This window comes from Squalius cephalus (genome assembly GCF_949319135.1).
Source record: "Squalius cephalus genome assembly, chromosome: 14".
Lineage (NCBI taxonomy): Eukaryota > Metazoa > Chordata > Actinopteri > Cypriniformes > Leuciscidae > Squalius > Squalius cephalus.
In genome coordinates this window covers 28,270-47,023 of record NC_137135.1, presented here as the reverse complement: position 1 = coordinate 47,023, position 18,754 = coordinate 28,270, and the positions used below count along the sequence as shown (strand labels likewise).

The 18,754-nt window shown below is 44.2% G+C and overlaps 1 protein-coding gene across 1 annotated transcript in view; it reads right to left on the bottom strand.

Annotated features, from left to right (window-relative positions):
• The window catches only part of LOC307171189 (stonustoxin subunit beta-like), a 173,509-nt gene extending 154,755 nt beyond the window's left edge, over window positions 1–18,754 (bottom strand). The window contains exon 1 of the mRNA XM_079892669.1: window positions 18,219–18,754. The gene's annotated coding sequence lies outside the window, so the exon portion shown is untranslated. The remainder of the gene's footprint in view (window positions 1–18,218) is intronic.

Genomic DNA, 18,754 nt, shown 5'->3' with positions numbered 1-18,754 from the left:
ATGCTACTGAAAGGCCGCTAATTAAAGTGAAAGTAAACTGAGACGTGTGCACGTCCGCATTTTCGGCCACCCGAAATCCCCGACACGCAACCCCGGTGACACCGGGATTACCGTTTTTTTTACACGTCGATTAACCGGTGGAAAAAATCCGTCACCGCAACATCCCTAGATCCTACAGAATTAGTCAATTACAGGCCAATCTCGTATCTACCTTTTCTGTCAAAGATACTAGAAAAAGCAGTGTCTTCACAACTGTGTTCCTTTCTAGAAAGAAATGATATCTGTGAGGATTTCCAGTCCGGATTTAGACCGTACCATAGTACCGAGACAGCTCTCGTTAGAGTCACAAATGATTTGCTCCTATCATCCGATCGTGGTTGTGTCTCTCTATTAGTGTTACTCGATCTTAGTGCTGCGTTTGACACCATTGACCACAACATTCTTTTAAATAGACTAGAAAACTATGTTGGCAGAGAGAGTATAGAGGGAGCCTTTCTGTCACTTTTGAGTGATTTATGGCCCCTCTAAGCCCCGCCCCTTTTGACAGTGGGAATATTCCCACACTAGCTCCTCCCACTTATGGGCTGTACCTACAGCGTGGGAAAATCAGACTTGTGTCACGCCTCCTTCTGGGTTGAACATCTGAAGCATGGGAAAATTTCCCACGCTCAGTAGTTCTAAACGGTGTATATTAAAACTTTTTTAAGAAATGTACAATAAAGACATAGTCAGAGTTTAGATCAGTGTTTTTTTATTTATTAAAGAAGACAGATGTACATTCATTACAACATCAATGAAATTTAATGAATTTAAAACATCAATGAAATAAGTTTAAATTACATTTTTCTCTAAAAGAGTTATTAAAAATGAGTTAGTGCTATTTTAAGATGTTAAAACATTAAAATTCACTCTGTTCAGTCATTTAGCATTCATTTAGGGATGTCCCGATACCACTTTTTGCAGAACGAGTCCGATACCGATACTTTGATTTTTGGTACTCGCCGATACCGATACCGTAACCGATACCTGAATTTTCACTGCATTTGTAATTTTTAAATGTATTAGTAGATAAACCAAAATAATATACATCATATTAGTTGGCTTAATTTGTTCATCAAATTCAAATGTTCAAATGTTTGTCAAAACCAGTGAAATATCAATTATTTAATCCAATCTTGATGCTACAACAAAAACTACCATCCTAATTAATGTGAATTTTAAACAAGTAAGCAGTCAGTGACAAAATAAGAACAAACAATCGAATTAGAAATAGGACAAATAAATACAATAGAACAAAGAAAGACTACAAATTAAATAAACAGTGTTTTTAGAGTTTTTCGGGTAGATCTAACAGGTAAAGAAATTTGAATAAAGTAATCAAATGTGAAAAAAAGCATATTCATTACTGTATAAATTATATATAGATAGATATTTTTGTAAAGTTGAAAATGGTAGCCTATTTAGTCAAGAGCAGTGAGTATTTCTTTGTCCTTTGTGTGATTAACATTAAAACACAGAAGCAGGTTTATCAAACTGCTGCCCCTTTAAGACCGAGCGCACGGACCGCATTTGAACATGGCTACGTTCATTTGAGATATAACCGACTTTGTTTACTATAGGATACTCGCCAAGACGGGCGTTTTTACCTAATTTTGTGTGAATTCGTCAGTACAAGCGCAAGACGTTAAAGACTATTTAATTCAGTATTCGCGCGCTGAGATGCTGGTTTGCGGGGTGCGCGCTTTGGATGTTTGCGTTCATGGAACTTCTTGACCTGCACACGTCCTGTAATAATGTAGGAAACCACTCGTTATACTTAAATCAGGTAACAGTTCATGTTTTACTTTACTTACATATACGATTTAGTTCTTATCCAAATAACGTGCTGAGTGAACGATCAGCAATCAAGAGCATTCAACAGAAGTGCGCTCGCGCTCGCTCTCTCTCTCTCTCTCTCTGGTCAGTTAACGTTAATAAGCTACATGCCTCGTTTTCTTTTCTTTGCCATTGACATCCGACTGAACAAACTTTCCACTGATGTCTGTTTAATGTGCTCGACCAGCTCGCGCGTCTGTGCCGTTGCGCACTTAATCCACTGCGCATTTTTCTCTTATCAGCTCGCGCACCACAGCTATGTTACTATACACACGCACCTTGTACGAACCCTGTGAAATGAGCCCAAACCGTCGACATTATACTTTCCTATGCCTCAGTTCACCTCCACAAAGCACTCGCGGCGGCCAGTTTCGTTTTGCAAAATGTACGTGGTATCGGTGCGTGGTATCGGCGAATTTTTATGAGTACGAGTACGAGTATATGAGGACAGTATCGGCCCGATCCCCGATGCCAGTATCGGTATCGGGCCATCCCTACATTCATTACATAAAACACAAATTAGTTTAAGTCTTACGTTTTTACATACCCAGTTGTTAAAATGGCTCAGAGTTTTAAAGACACATAAAAGTGTTTTAAAATTGCTCAGAGTTTTAAAGACACATAAAGTGTTCCTGGAGCAGAGTGGAGAGCGCCCACCCACATCAGAGGTTTGTCAGGTATGACAGTATGTGTGAGCTTCAGTACAGAGTCCCACATAAACTCCGCCCCTAATCCCTCCCACAACAGCTGTCAGCGTGGGAAAAAACAACAGCCCTTTTCACCTCCCAAATAGAAAACACGACTGGTCACTATGGCTACTGAGGCACCCCCGAAAACACCTGAAAGAAGGATTACTGAAGCTATGGTGGACTTTGACTTTAGCTCCGTGGAAAAAACATGGACCCTGTTTAACGCGATTTCTCCACGAGCCGTCAGATTCTGTGGAATATAAGCCTACTTTTCACTTATCTGGAGGACGTGCGTGTACATATGTTTATGACAAAAACAATGGATAACGACGAGCGATTCACAAAGAATAGGCCTACAACAGAGGATCCCGATTTACGGAAAGGGATTGGATTTTATTTCATTCAAAAGTATAAAGAGATTTGAAAGATGATGGAAGTGAACCGGTTTTCATAGCAGAGTGGGCTGGATTAACCACGGGTAGGCTACAAGATAACGTTACCGGCTTCTCGCGGATTATATAAAAAAAACACTCAGAGGATTACGTTTACATACTTTGCAGTGATTTTGGAATGGATGTACCCTAATGTTCGTGTTCTATTTCTGAGGATGAGCATTTAACCCTTGTATGGTGTTCGGGTCTGTTGGACCCGTTTTCATTTTTTATCAAAAGAAAACTGATACAATTAATTATTTTTTCAAACTGAGACTCATTGGCCTTGGCTCATTTTTTGTGAGGTATATATATAGTGCAATGCATAAGTGAATACACCCATGCTAAAGTTGACTAAAAAGAGGAATAAAAAATCATATTTTGGAAATTAAACTTAATGCCTTAATTAAAAAAATTAGGAAAAATCCAACCTTTAAGGACACCAATTTTCTTTGTGAATGAATAATGTATCGTAAAATAAATAAATGTTCTTCCTTAAAATACAGGGTGCATAAGTTTGGACACCCCTATGTTAAATTCCCATAGAGGCAGGCAGATTTTTATTTTTAAGTTTTTTTTATTTTTTAGGATACTATGCATCCTGATAAAGTTCCCTTGGCCTCTGGAATTAAAATAGCCGCACATCATCACATAGCCTTCACCATACCTAGAGACTGGCATGGAGAACTTTCCATAAGATCATCTCTCAATGCAAATCAAACCAGCTATTAGGCTAACTGAAATAAAACCATGCCAATCTCTAGGTATGGTGAAGGCTATGTGATGATGTGGGGCTATTTTAATTCCAAAGGCCAAGGGAACTTTATCAGGATGCATAGTATCCTAAAAAATAAAAAATAAAAAAAACTTAAAAATAAAAATCTGCCTGCCTCTATGGGAATTTAACATAGGGGTGTCCAAACTTATGCACCCTGTATTTTAAGGAAGAACATTTATTTATTTACGATACATTATTCATTCACAAAGAAAATTGGTGTCCTTAAAGGTTGGATTTTTCCTAATTTTTTAAATTAAGGCATAAAGTTCAATTTCCAAAATATGATTTTTTATTCCTCTTTTTAGTCAACTTTAGCATGGGTGTATTCACTTATGCATTGCACTGTATCAGAACACATTATCAATGAAAACACACTGTACACCCCCCCTACACATTTATATTACACACAGGATGTTCGGGTCCACTGGACCCGGGGCTAATAAAAGTGTGGAAATTGTAGGTCCTGTGTACCTTTACTCTGTCCTCCTCCTGTCAGGGCCTGCTGTTAGTGTGTGTATGTTCTTGTATATGGTTTATGAGGACACAAATGTGTATAATGACATGGGTATTACAACGTAAACATGGTTTATGACAACATCTGTGTCCTCATACTAAAACATACTAAATGGTGTTTCTTGAAATTCAAAAAATGGCAAAAGTTTTCTGTGATTGGTAGGTTTAGGGGTAGGGTTAGTGTAGGGGGATATATTATACAGTTTGTACATTAGAAAAACCATTAAGCCTATGGAGAGTGACCGTACACCACATATCCAAGTGAGTGTGTGTGTGTGTGTGTGTGTGTGTGTGTGTGGGGGTGTGGGGGTGGGTGTGGGTGTTTTGTGTGTGTGTGTGTGTGTGTGTGTTGTGGGTGTGTGTATGTGTGTGCATGAGTGTGTGTGTGTGTGTGTGCGTGTGTGCGTGCGTGCGTGCGTGTGAGAGAGAGATTGTGTGTAAGTGTGAAAGAGTGCAAGAGTGAGTTTTGTGCTTCTACGCCTGCCATTCCCACACGAGGTTGCAATTCTTAAATGTGATCTAACAAAGGTAAAGAGAAAATATTAACCATGCTGTTTATATTGCTTGTAATTGGGATGAAGTAAACATCTGTTGAGTATTTTACCATAACATTTTTGATTGTGTTGAATTAAAAACCCAAAAAATGCACCAGACCCACGAACACTGGCTGAGTAACAAAAATATGAACACCACACAAGGGTTAAAATAGCCTACTACCATTTAAAATTCATGTTTCAATGGAAGGTTTAGGACTACCTGTGTTGGAACAGATTTTTTCTAAAATCAAATAGCTTTTTTAAATGGAGCGACGCATTTGGATCTGTTGATGGATACCCACCAATAGGATTACCGGCTGCAACGAATGGATACCCACAGAAGAGCATCGATTGGCTGAATAAATTTTGTGATTGTTTAATCATTTCTACGTAAAGTACTTTGAATGGCCAGTGTATAAAATGTGCTATGTTAATAAACTTGCTATGTCTTGCTTCGCCTACAGGAGAAATTATATTTAATTTACAACTCTAAGCTAGAATTGGCTCACACTCTCACAAACAACCACCCCACCCCACTTTTGGACTGAGCCCTCCAACGTGGGAAAATTCCCACGGCCCACATTTGAAGTTGTACTTTTCACAATCACATACAAAAAAGACATTAAAACAATGTTTATCATTAAAATACAAAGGGCGGTAAACACACATCTGTAAAACGTTAAAAAAGTTTTGAATAGCAAACATCTAAAACAACATGTATTAAAATTATATCAAGCAAATAGTTCTATTTTCTAACATACATTTGAAGAAAATGTGTACTTTCACAATCACGTAGTGTTTAAGGCATTAAAACGTATAAATTTAAAATACACGTATTTAGCGTTCATTCATTTGTAAAATGTTAAAAACGATGTGCTTTTAAACTTTTAAAAAGGTGAAGCAATGTATTGGGTAACAGATCAGCGAGTTGTTTTTAATTAAAGAAAAGTTTTGTTTTCCACATATATTTAAAACTTTTTAAAAACACTGTATAAAACACAGACATCAGTCATAGACATCAGTCTGTCTATTCCAAGATGGCAGCGAGTAAAATAGGTTACTGTCTTTGATCTGTAAATAGACAGTTAATCTGGCATACGAATACGGCAAGTGGTTTATAGGCACTGTGCATGGCGATTCTAGGGGGTGGCCACCCCTGAAAGCTCATTGGCCACCCCTGTGGCCACCCCAGATCTGATAGGTAGGTCAAGTTCGTCAACACAAGAAACGAGAAATGTTGTCAATCAATGATGACAGCTGATCAACTGATTTAGGGCCAGTTTCACATTTTTAACTAACACAGTAACGGTCGTACTGAGACTGTGAGAGCTGATTTCTGCTCAGCGGACGTTTGGCCATGCAGGTCAGATGACCCATGAGATAAGAGCAAGCGCGCTGCTGGTCCGTGAAACAAGAGGACGGTCACACAGTTGCAACAATACAACAACGATAAAAACGCTGGAATCAGTCGATTGAGAGGTAAGGTCGGGACCCAACGCAACAGAGTGCGGCACGGATCTGATGGCCGAGTGTGGGCGCGAGCGGTAATGCACTCGTGTGACGATTCGCGGGAGTCGGGACTCTATGGGATGATTATAGTCTCAAAAAGATTAACACGTGTAAGCACACTTATTAATGAACTTGATACATGTTGCAGAAATGTTTTATCCATGCCTTTCAACTTGCGTGTGCAAAATTCAAAATTGAATGAATGTGAAGCAATTTGTACAAATAGAGACATTTTTGTGAATACAAATGTTTTCCTTTGTATTAGTGTATCATAGTTTGCGCATGCAACACAGAAGATGTGCATGTGTGGATCAGGTGACGCGCGTGCATTCATTGACGTCTTTTCTGAGTCGATCTCATTTGATTCATTTGGATTTTGAGACTTTCTTTTCGCAGGTTTCGCTTGCTCGATCCACACACAGCTGTCTGAGAAAACCTGCTACCACTAGATGGCAGTATTCTATATTGGGGATATTTGGGAATATTTAATTTAATTAATCAATCAACGATACTATTGATCAGCATTACCAAACGTGGACGTTCCACTAGAAACAAACATTGATGTATTGTTTTATTACTGTGAAGCTGCTTTGATACAACCTATGTTGTGAAAAGCGCTATATAAATAAACTTGACTTGACTTGACTTGACTTATTCTGCTGAAACAGACAACGGCAGCGTAATCAAGCGTTCTTCCTCATTTAAGACGCTTAATGAGAGTGATATTGAAGCACCACATTTAGTACACAATATTGGCCTACCTTATTAATAAAGCATACTTTATAGAGGCAAACAGATTACATCAGATTATGAACAACACCCATAGAAAACCACTATAAAACGCTTAACGTGCAATCGCGCGTTGCATGTTCAATAAGGTGTATAGGCTACTGAGTTTAAATATCACCGTCATTACTGCATTGACGTTAAGCTTTTTCTTTATAATATGCTCTATGGGAGGAAAACTATAGAGCCTACAGACAAGCGCCTATGAACGCGACGCGCGGCGTTTCATGTTAATGGCATTTCCCTTCCTGAGCCTGTTAAAAGAAGATTAACATGAAATTCTGCAGTTGCGTTTAACTTTGCATGTGTATGGGAGAGAAACCGTCCGAGAGCGCAGTGAAGTACGTTTTAGGTTTGATATTCGCCGCATTTTCTAAAGGGACCATCTGCAAATTCCACTCACAGTCAAAAAATATAAACGTCCAGTCATTCATTCAAATTAATACTTCCAAGGTTGTGGTAAATGCCTAGTGGGCAGACTGACTAAGCCTAGTGTATGTCCAGCCAATATCCCGTTTGAACAGTACGATCTTTTAAATTAGCCTACTGTAAATTGTTTTTCTATTCATGTTCCAAAGGTTGTATTGATAGTCAGGTGAAATGTTGCATTATTCACCTTTAGTAAGTCACCAAAAACCTGTTTGGTTAATTACAGTAATTTTTGTTTAAAAAAAATATTGTTTACTGTAAATAGGCAAGGGCGGTATTTGGACAATTTCACCTGTAGTAAGCCAGTCTAGTCACTAGGAACATACTACAGCCATTTTGAACATGAAAAAACCCTTTTAGTGAATTACAGTATTTTTCTGCAGAATACAGGCTACATACAGTACATGAAGTAAAGTAAGAAAGTAATTAAGTAAATTTTATTTATAAAGCACATTTAAACATAGCAGGGCTATCCAAAGTGCTGAACAAAGTAAAAACAAATAGAATAAAGCATAGAAACAACCAAACAGAACAGGCAGAAACAGCATCAGGAGATCATTAAAATGCCAGGGAATAAAAATAAGTTTTCAATTTAGATTTAAAAATAGCCATTTAAAAATGAAGGGAAGACTTGTCCAAATTTTACTTGTAAATCCGTCTTACAGGAACCTTCTACAAGCTTTGGAATTTGAAAATGTCTGTTCTCTTACGAGAGGTCTCTCGTATTGCGTAAGGTTAGCTTACGCATCGGGAAAGTCTTCTTTCTTCGAGATCTGAAGCCAAAAAATTATCCTTAATTTTGTATACATTGTCAATAGGGGTGTAACGGTACGTGTATTCGTACCGAACCGTTTCGGTACAGGGCTTTCGGTTCGGTGCACGTGTGTACCGAATGACTGAATGCAATATTTTGTGTGCGGAACATAGGTACATTTTCGTGTTTCCACACGAACATATTAAGTGGCGGAAGTCTCCGCGTTCAGCGCAAATCCCGCCCTGCAGCTGATTCTAATGTTTTTTCCTATTAGACATTCTCTGGTTTTACCCGTGTTTTACCCGTCGTCACTGTAACAATGAAATAGACTGCAGGGCGAAAAAAAGCTTTTCCGCTTCGTGTGCGCCGCCGCACTCTCCGTTCCGTGGCGTGCGCGCGCGCGCGTGTGTGTGTGTGTGTGTCGGCCCGCTGCGCTCTCTGCTCAATGTTCGAGTCCGTGTTTGCGCTGCGCGTTCTGCTCTGTCGTTAACGGCCCAAACACTCCAATCATGTACCGATCACGCACTGGAAAAGCAAAGTCCGCTCAAATAAGGTGAAATTTCTCAGTAGTAACTTAGATTTCTGTTTACTGAGCTGGTATAGTTATGCTGGCAACAATGGTAAAATGACCTGCTCTGATCACATGCTCTGGTAATAATAACTTTGTACTATAGCTTTGGACTACATTTTATTTTGATAATTATTAAAAAAGTGGAAAAAAAAATCGTAAATTGATTGTTGATTGATTATTGAAAAATAATAATACATTAATATATTTGTTTAATATTATTTTAATATAGGGCTATTTTCTGTTCCTGCACTGTAATCATAGTTATTTATTTATATTTTTCATTATATTTTATTATGTGATATTGGTTTGAGACTGAGAGTATTTTATTTAGTGGAGAACTTTGCAGCAGTATTTTATTTCTTATTCTTTTTTTATTTTATATCTATTTTATTATATTTTATTAAAAAGTGTTTAAAAAAGTGTAAACAACTTGTTAAAAAAAGTTTATAGTAATAAACAACCTGCAGTTTAATGTTTGCATTTCTTTCCCTTACTGTACCGAAAATAAACCGAACCGTGACTTTAAAACCGAGGTACGTACCGAACCGTGATTTTTGTGTACCGTTACACCCCTAATTGTCAACGCAGTGCAGCAGCCGACAGACCTAGGCAGGCTGTATAAGCGTGCTCATTGGCTGCTCGGCGGCAACTGCTTAAGCCTATCGGTGAGCGCTCTGAACGCGGCAACCAATGAGGTTTCGCTTCGCGCCCTCCGCACCCTTCTAACCGTCAGAATGGGTGTGGCCAGCGTGTATATATTCAGCGCTCATAGGCTAAAATTCTGATTTTCTTGTCTTCAGCGACGCTCTTCGCATCGCTGGATCTTGAGAGCCGCCGCCGTTGAAACCAGCGACCAGCAAGCTTAGGACAGCGCCTGAAGAAGCCGGCCGTCTTCGCCGCCTTCAGCCATCCGTGCCTGCTACGCTATCCGGCGACATATCCTTTACATTATTACTGTTTCTGTGTGTACTCTAAAAGAGCACGAGGCGTTTTTGTAAAAACGCCTCGTTTTTGCGGCTCGTGCCGCGCCCCGCTCAGCAACGGAGACCGCCACCTCTCTGCGCACTCCGCCTGGGCCGCGGGCACGCCGCCACCGCACTCTCCGAGTGCGAAGAGCTTTCAATGTCGACCCTGCGGGCTCGACTTGAAGCTTTCGACCAAGCTGTCGCTCCGCCTGTCCCTGCCGGGCCGCGCAATAAGAAGCGCCGCTCGCAGCGACCACCGGAGACTGTTGTGACTGAGGAGCTCGCCGGAACCTCTCCCTCGAGCTCTCTCTCGCCCTCTCCCTCCCGGCCGCTCAACCGCCGGCTCTCGCCCGCGCCGCCGCCGCGTCAGGAGATGAGGCGAATGTGATAGATACCCGTACTCTCCCTCTGTTCGAGCCGTGCAACTACGCCGCTCACAAGGGATGGCAGAAGCGGACGGTCTCGGAGCGAGTTTCCTCTCCCTCTGTTCGAGCCGCGCAAACTGAGCCGCTCACGAGGGATGGCAGGAGCGGACGGTCTCGGAGCGAGTTTCCTCTCCCTCTGTTCGAGCCGCGCAAACTGCGCCGCTCACAAGGGATGGCAGGAGCGGACCGTCTTGGAGCTCTCTTTACGTTACAAGAAAGCTACTCCGTCCTCGCGCGTCACTCACCGGTGAAAGGGGAACAGAGTGTTTTCGTCCCGCCGTGGCCTGGACTATAACCTCCATTTCTCACACATTTCTCAGTCACCTCTTAAGTTCAGGCGACTGGAATTGTTACTATTGCAGTATACGAGCCTGTTATAAATACACGCTCGCCTGCAAGCAAACGCCGTCACAAGACATGATGACGCTAACCGAGTACTAATGTATTCTCCCCTGTGGCTCAGTGGCGGAATCCTAGACTGTCAAGCCAGAGACCGGGGTTCGGTCCCCGCTCTCGCGGCAGATAAAGTTTATGCTGTTCGCTTCTCCGAGCTCGCGGCCAGTTTTTCTTACATACAGAAAACAAGCCCGCTCTCTCCCTCGTTGGGCCGCGCAGATTGCGCTGTTCAAGGGATGACAAAGCTGACGGTCACGAGCAGCGTTCAGCGTGCGCGCCTCACTCGCCGGCGAAAAGAGAAGAGAGTGTGTTAGTCTCGCTACGGCTGGACAACCGCCAATCCTCACACATTTCTCAGTCCCCTCTTAAGTTCAGGCGACTGGAAATATTACTATTGCAGTAAACGAGCCTGTTTTAAACACACGCACGCCTGCAAACAAACGCCGACGCGACACATGAGGTCGCTTTTTATATGCTCGCGCTAACTGAAAGCTGATTTGTGTTTTCCCCTGTGGCACAGTGGCAGAATCATACGCTTTCATGCGAGAGATCCGCGTTCGATCCCAGCTCTCGGGGAAGATAAAAATTTATGCTGCTTGCTTCTCCGAGCTCGCGGCCAGTCTTTCTTACTTACAGAAAGCGAACCCGCCTCTCGCACCACACCCTCTCAGGGTGCTCGAGTATTTTTGAGCGTCTAAACACGAGAGAAGAAAAGACGGTTAAATCCCGCAGCCCTGCGGCTGGACCACCGTCGAAGCTTAACGCTGTCAGTCCCCGTTGCCACGGCTACTGCAGCTGTTTACCCCGCAGTCAACGAGCCGGTATCTACCCGCTCGCCTGCGCGCATCCGCCGTTCTCACGGCAACCCAGAAAAATTTCAAAAGAGCATATGTCTGGTTGCACGGCTGACGCCGTATGTGTTTCTAGTACAGTGAATGTGCCCACGTTCTGTGCTCACCCCTGTACACAAGCACTATACATCCCGTGTCTCTCACAGAGCCCACTCTCATGAAGCAGGCAAAAGCCGCTTTAGTGTTAAAAGTAGGTCACGTGTCCACTTCTCCGTGCCCACACCTACTCACTGCCCGCTCTGTCACACGGCCTCGCACAACCGGTCATGTTTTAAATGTAAGTCCTGTGCCCGCCCTCGAGCGCTCACACATACTAACTACATTTTCGCCCCGACGCCGACATCGCGCGTCGCGCCTCACACTATATGTTCCCCGTCCAAAGCCACCGGGACACTGTGTGTAAAACGGCCAGCTATCGCTACGTGCGATCCGCCGTATCTAACCACCAAGAGCGCGCGCGCCGCGCCCGCCCCTGAATGTAAGTCCTGTGCCCGCCCTCGAGCGCTCACACATACTAACGAACATTTTCGCCCCCGACGCCGCCATCGCGCGTCGCGCCTCACACTTTATGTTCCCCGTCTAAAGCCACCGGGACACTGTGTGTAAAACGGCCAGCTATCGCTGCGTGCGATCCGCCGTATCTAAGCACCAAGAGCGCGCGCGCCGCGCCCGCCCCTCCGTTTCGAGCTCTCGAGCCCGCGATGCGCGGCGATCGGAGCCCGGAGGCCATTCTGCCCCTGGCTGCACACGCAAAAGCGTGGGAAACTATTCCAGGCGCATCAGAACGGGTGCTAAGCACAGTAAAACAGGGCTATACTCTGCAGTTCGCTCGCCGCCCTCCGCGCTTTCAAGCGCGTATCGAGACCAGAGTGAATGGGGAAGTAGCACATCTACTTCGAGCAGAAATAGCTACACTTCTGTGCAAAAGGGCTATAGAACCGGTTTCCCCTTCCATGAGCGAGTCGGGCTTTTACAGCCGTTATTTCCTCGTTCCCAAGAAGGACGGAGCTCTCAGACCAATTTTGGATCTGAGACGTTTGAACAAGGCTCTTATGAGAAGACCGTTCAAAATGCTCACAACCAGACAAATTCTCGCGCAAATTCGCCCGAGGGACTGGTTTATATCTCTCGATCTAAAAGACGCGTGCTTTTCAGATCCTGATAATACCCCGTCACAGGCCATTCTTGAGATTCGCCTTCGACGGTCAGGTACACGGCCCGCCTGTCGACACAGCGCGCGCGCTGCATTCGACGCCTGGCCGCGTCCCTCCGGCCGGGCAGCACCGTACCTCTCAAAACATTTCAGAGGTTACTAGGTTGTATGGCCTCAGCCGCAGCAGTGCTTCGGCTGGGTCTTTTACGAATGCGCCCGCTACAACGCTGGCTGAATGCCCGAGTGCCTCACAGAGCATGGGCTTCCGGCGGTATCCGCATCAGAGTGACTCAGAGCTGCGTTTCAGCTCTTAAGCCCTGGTTAGCGGCCGACTGGTACCAGCGGGGAGTGACAATGGGAGCTATCTCACACCGCAAAGTTATCTCGACGGACGCTTCCACCTCAGGCTGGGGCGCTCTGTTCGAGGGCAAACCGGCTTTTGGCCTGTGGTCAGACCGGGAAAAATGCCTCCACATAAACTGTTTGGAGATGATAGCGGTCGAGAACGCGCTCAGGCGCTTCCTCCCATTCATACGGGATCACCATGTGCTAGTCCGCTCGGACAACACGTCCGTGGTATCCTATGTGAACCGACAGGGCGGTGTCAGATCCAGGAATCTGTGCAGGCTGACAGAACGCCTTCTCGTGTGGGCTTACCGCTCGCTGCGCTCGCTGAGAGCCGCGCACGTGCCGGGCCACCTGAATGTCGGTCCAGACAGACTGTCCAGGGACAACATTCCCCCGGGAGAATGGTCTCTGCACCCCCAGACAGTCCAGTTTCTCTGGCGCCTATTCGGCAGAGCGGAAATCGACCTCTTTGCGTCGAAAGACAATGCTCAATGCCCGAAGTTTTATTCGAAGAGCGAGGACGCGCTGTCCCAGACATGGCCCAGCCTCCCGCTGTATGCTTTTCCTCCGATCTCCCTGTTGCCACAGGTCATTTCGAGGATCAGAGAAACGCACCACTCAGTGCTGCTTATAGCCCCGCGATGGGAAAACCAAACTTGGTACCCAGAGCTAGTGAGGCTGTCGCACTCACCCCCATGGCCGATCCCGGTGAGAAAGGATCTCCTCTCCCAAGCCGCTGGATCGATCTGGCATCCCCATCCAGAGCGCTGGTCGCTGCATGCATGGGTGATCAACGGATACCCGTTGACCTGTCAGAAGGGGTCGTGAACACGATCACACAGTCGAGAGCCCCCTCCACGAGACGGCTCTACGCGTCTAAATGGTCGGTGTTTTCTAAATGGTGCGCTACTAAAAACTTGGATCCGCGCGCATGCGGGGTCCCGCGGGTGCTCTCCTTCTTACAAGAGCTGTTGGAAAAGGGCAGATCCCCTTCCACGCTCAAAGTATATGTGGCCGCTATTGCAGCGTTCGCTGAGACGACGCGCGGCCGGGCAATGGGAAGGAATGAGCTCATTATCCGCTTCCTCAGAGGAGCTAGACGGATGAATCCCCCGCGGCCCCCCTCGGTTCCCTCGTGGGATCTGTCCTTGGTCCTAGCGGCCCTAGAGGCTTTTCCCTTTGAACCGCTTGAATCCGCGGATCTAAAGTATCTGTCGCTTAAAACCGTTTTTCTGATAGCTCTGTCTTCAGTCAAACGAGTGGGTGATTTGCACGCGCTATCTGTTAGCCCTGCATGTCTTGAGTTCGGGCCGAATGACTCGAAAGTCATTCTCAGACCGAGACACGGTTACATCCCCAAAGCGATTGGAACCCCGTTTAGGGCACAAGTTATGTCCCTCTCGGCTCTGCCAGCATCCGACAGTGGGGACAGTGATAACCTCCTATGCCCTCCGGGCGCTGAGAGTTTACATCACGCGCTCCGCCGCTTTCAGGCGTTCAGAGCAGCTCTTTGTTTCCTTCGGCGGACGCACCAAGGGTCTTGCCGCCTCGAAACAGAGCTTGTCCAGGTGGATAGTGGACGCGATAGCAGCAGCTTATGCCTCCAGACACCTGCAGTGCCCTCTGGGCATCAGAGCCCACTCCACTAGAGGCATGGCCTCGTCGTGGGCCTGGTCCAGCGGAATTTCTAATCACGGTATTTGTATGGCGGCGGGCTGGGCCTCCCCATCAACATTCGTGAGGTTTTATAACCTGGAAGTTCCTGCCCTACAGGCAAAAAGACTGTCAGCATAAGTGACATGTATGCTCTGCCCATTTCTCGTGTGCAGACTACGTTCATATGCTGGCGCTATTCTGGTACTATACTCAGGGTGAAGTGTTTGACTCAGACCGGCTGATCCGCTCTGTTTCCTATTTCCCGTTACGCGCTGTTGTCGGTGCTGGCCCGCGCTGCTGGCCGCCCGTATTATTCTCTGTCGCGCGGGAATTTTTCCCTTCATGTGAGACCGACTATGTCGTTTTTCTCCTACCCTTATGAGTGCTTATGTACTGTATGGGCTCGCTCTGCCGGCCCTACTGTTTGTACTGTTATATGTTTATAGACCGGCCGCGCCGCTCTATTTCATATGCTGCATGAAGTGCCTGTACTGCGCTGGCCCGTCTCTCCGACCGGCCACATTTCCCAGCAGAGTGTTTTCCCCGGTTTCCCTGGGATTCATGGGCTGGATGCTCGGCGCACACGGCGTTGACAAAGGGTTCCCGATGCGTAAGCTAACCTTACGCAATACGAGAGACCTCTCGTAAGAGAACGTACTCGGTTACTAATGTAACCTCGGTTCTCTCTAGAAGAGGGAACGAGTATTGCGTAACCTGCCGTGTCGCGCCACGAGCTTTTGCGCTTCAGACTGCGAAAACCAGAATTTTAGCCTATGAGCGCTGAATATATACACGCTGGCCACACCCATTCTGACGGTTAGAAGGGTGCGGAGGGCGCAAAGCGCCCTCATTGGTTGCCGCGTTCAGAGCGCTCACCGATAGGCTTAAGCAGTTGCCGCCGAGCAGCCAATGAGCATGCTTATACAGCCTGCCTAGGTCTGTCGGCTGCTGCACTGCGTTGACAATGTATACAAAATTAAGGATAATTTTTTGGCTTCAGATCTCGAAGAAAGAAGACTTTCCCGATGCGTAAGCTAACCTTACGCAATACTCGTTCCCTCTTCTAGAGAGAACCGAGGTTACATTAGTAACCGAGTACGTTTTTAAATATTAAAAGTAATTTGAATGAAAACAAATTATATGTTTTAACGCAGTGGAATTGGCCGACGTTCCCTTGTGCATCACGAGCCGTGGTTAGCGCGTCAAAGCATTCTCATGTACAAATATGCAGCTACACACGTAGGGCCAGTTGATTTTCAATTAATATTTCATGTCGATATACAATGGTTGCATATAGTTAAAACTAATCGTGCTATAGTAAGACTAGCCTATAACAATGGCTTAAGGGTCAAGGGAAAACAAATGTACTGTGAAAATCGTCTTTAACATTTAAAAACAGACATTTTCAAATTCCAAAGCTTGTATACTATATATATTATGTGTAGTCAGATAAAAATAAGCATAATATAAACGCAACTGCGAAACATTTTTTTTTTTAACAGGAAGGGAAATGCCATTAACATGAAACGCCGCGCGTCGCGTTCATATAGGCTCTTGTCTGTAGGCTCTATAGTTTTCCTCCCATAGCGCATATTATAAAGAAAAAGCTTAACGTCAATGCAGTAATGACGGTGATATTTAAACTCAGTAGCCTATACACCTTATTGAACATTCAACGCGCGATTGCAAGCGTTTTATAGTGGTTTTCTATGGGTGTTGTTCATAATCTGATGTAATCTGTTTGCCTCTATAAAGTATGCTTTATTAATAAGGTAGGCCTATATTGTGTACTAAATGTGGTGCTTCAATATCACTCTCATTAAGCGTCTTAAATGAGGAAGAACGCTTGATTACGCTGCCGTTGTCTGTTTTAGCAGAATACTGCCATCTAGTGGTAGCAGGTTTTCTCAGACAGCTGTGTGTGGATCATGCAAGCGAAACCTGCGAAATGAAAGTCTCAAAATCCAAATGAATCAAATAGGATCGACTCAGAAACGAGTCAATGAATGCACGCGTGTCACCTGATCCACACATGCACATCTTACTTGTTGCATGCGCAAATTCTGGCCTACATTAATACAAAATCGAGGTTTTGTATTAACAACTATGTCTCTATTTGTACAAAATGCTGCACATTCATGTGATTTTGGATTTTGCACACACAAGTTGTATTGTATTAGTTTAAATGTAGTGACGCACATTTGTGAATTTGTCAAATAGATGGGTAGTTGTGCACACATTAATAATTAGCACCAGGCCTATTCATTTGTAGTTGTTTGTGTGTGGGTTGTGAAATGCTTAAAAACCGCGAAAAGAAAGTCTCAAAATCCAAATGAATCAAATGAGATCGACTCAGAAAAGACGTCAATGAATGCACGCGCGTCACCACACATGCACATCTTCTGTGTTGCATGCGCAAACTATGATACACTAATACAAAGGAAAACATTTGTATTCACAAAAATGTCTCTATTTGTACAAATTGCTTCACATTCATTCAATTTTGAATTTTGCACACGCAAGTTGAAAGGCATGGATAAAACATTTCTGCAACATGTATCAAGTTCATTAATAAGTGTGCTTACACGTGTTAATCTTTTTGAGACTATAATCATCCCATAGGACTCCCGCAAAATAGAATTATCTATAAATTGAACAAAAAAAAAACGAATAAATTGTCATTCATCTGTTTCACAAAAGCAACAAGAACAACTAAAACAAAATAGAAACGATTTACAGGCCAGAGTCGCTATTTATAACATGTTTGCAGCGTTGAACAATGTAACCAATCACAGACATATGTGTTGATTTCTTGAACGCAATGGCCAATCAGATGCAATTCAGATAGAATCCCCTCACCACTCAAAATGGACTTTTTGTTCAGTGATGAATTCTGCATACTGGCAAATCATCTGATTATAGCAAACAAAGTGTAGATATTATGAAAGATTAATTATGCAGCCAGTTTCATTGATAAAACAGAGATTTGTTAGATGGCGATGAACTGAGATGTCAGCTTTTTAGGAATTATTAAGTGAGAAATCCGTCCCGCGCAGGTCTCTAATGTAGACTTTAAAAACAAACCACTAACATTATATTTATATTAACAGTAGCCTAGACTGCAATCTAGTGTATGTAAACCTTTTTGCAGATAAACAAATGCATTTTCGGTCAAGTTAATGGACAAGTTAATTGAGTAAATCATATCCCCACTACGGTAATTAATAACAGACTATAGTAAACACATTTCCTAAATAGGCCTGTGACTGTATCTTACATTTTATGAATACCATTATTTAAAAATAAAGTTTGCACTTTGTTACTATTATTAAAATCCTCTATTGTTCATAAGAGTTTGAAGGTTTACATAACATTACTTTATAGTATGGCCACCCCACTCTGGTTTTGTGTCCCATCTTGGCCACCCCAGTAAAAATGTCCTGGATACGCCACTGGACTAATCTACACTGGCCGTTTTCTGTTCATCGCTAACGTTCTATAAGGAACCAGTCCATCTCACATCGAACTTGGATTTAATTGAAGTTAAACTTACTCTCTTGACGTTTCGGATGACCCGGACCGCCCTGTCAGTGCGGAACTTGGATCCTGTTCAACGGAGCCAAATCGCCGACACGCCTTTCGAATCTTACGTGTCCAAACTTCTCATGAGAAAGGGAAGCGCTTTTTTCTTGTCTTTGTGTCTTGTGCTTGCAGTGTTTCCCCTACAATGTATTAAGCAGCGGCGCAGCGCCGCCGCTGGATTTTCAGCGCCGCTGCAAAATCTTCACATGATCAGTAATATCACAACATTGGTAATGCGAGGGCTCTGAATCCACTTGTTGACAAGAAAGTAGTCCGACGAGGATCGATAGTCCGACGTCCTGGGGCTATTGTGTTTTTCCAGTCGGGCTACCAAAATGCATAGACGGCCTGCCCGAAGGGCTATATGAAATAATGTTCGCGCTTCAGTCTTGTAATCAGATTCAGCGCGGTCTTCAATCCGCAGCGGCGCCGAGCACGCAGAGAGCACTTCAGAAACAGAGGTACTGGCAGGGTGTGTGTGTGTGTGTGTGTGTTCATCTGAGTCTC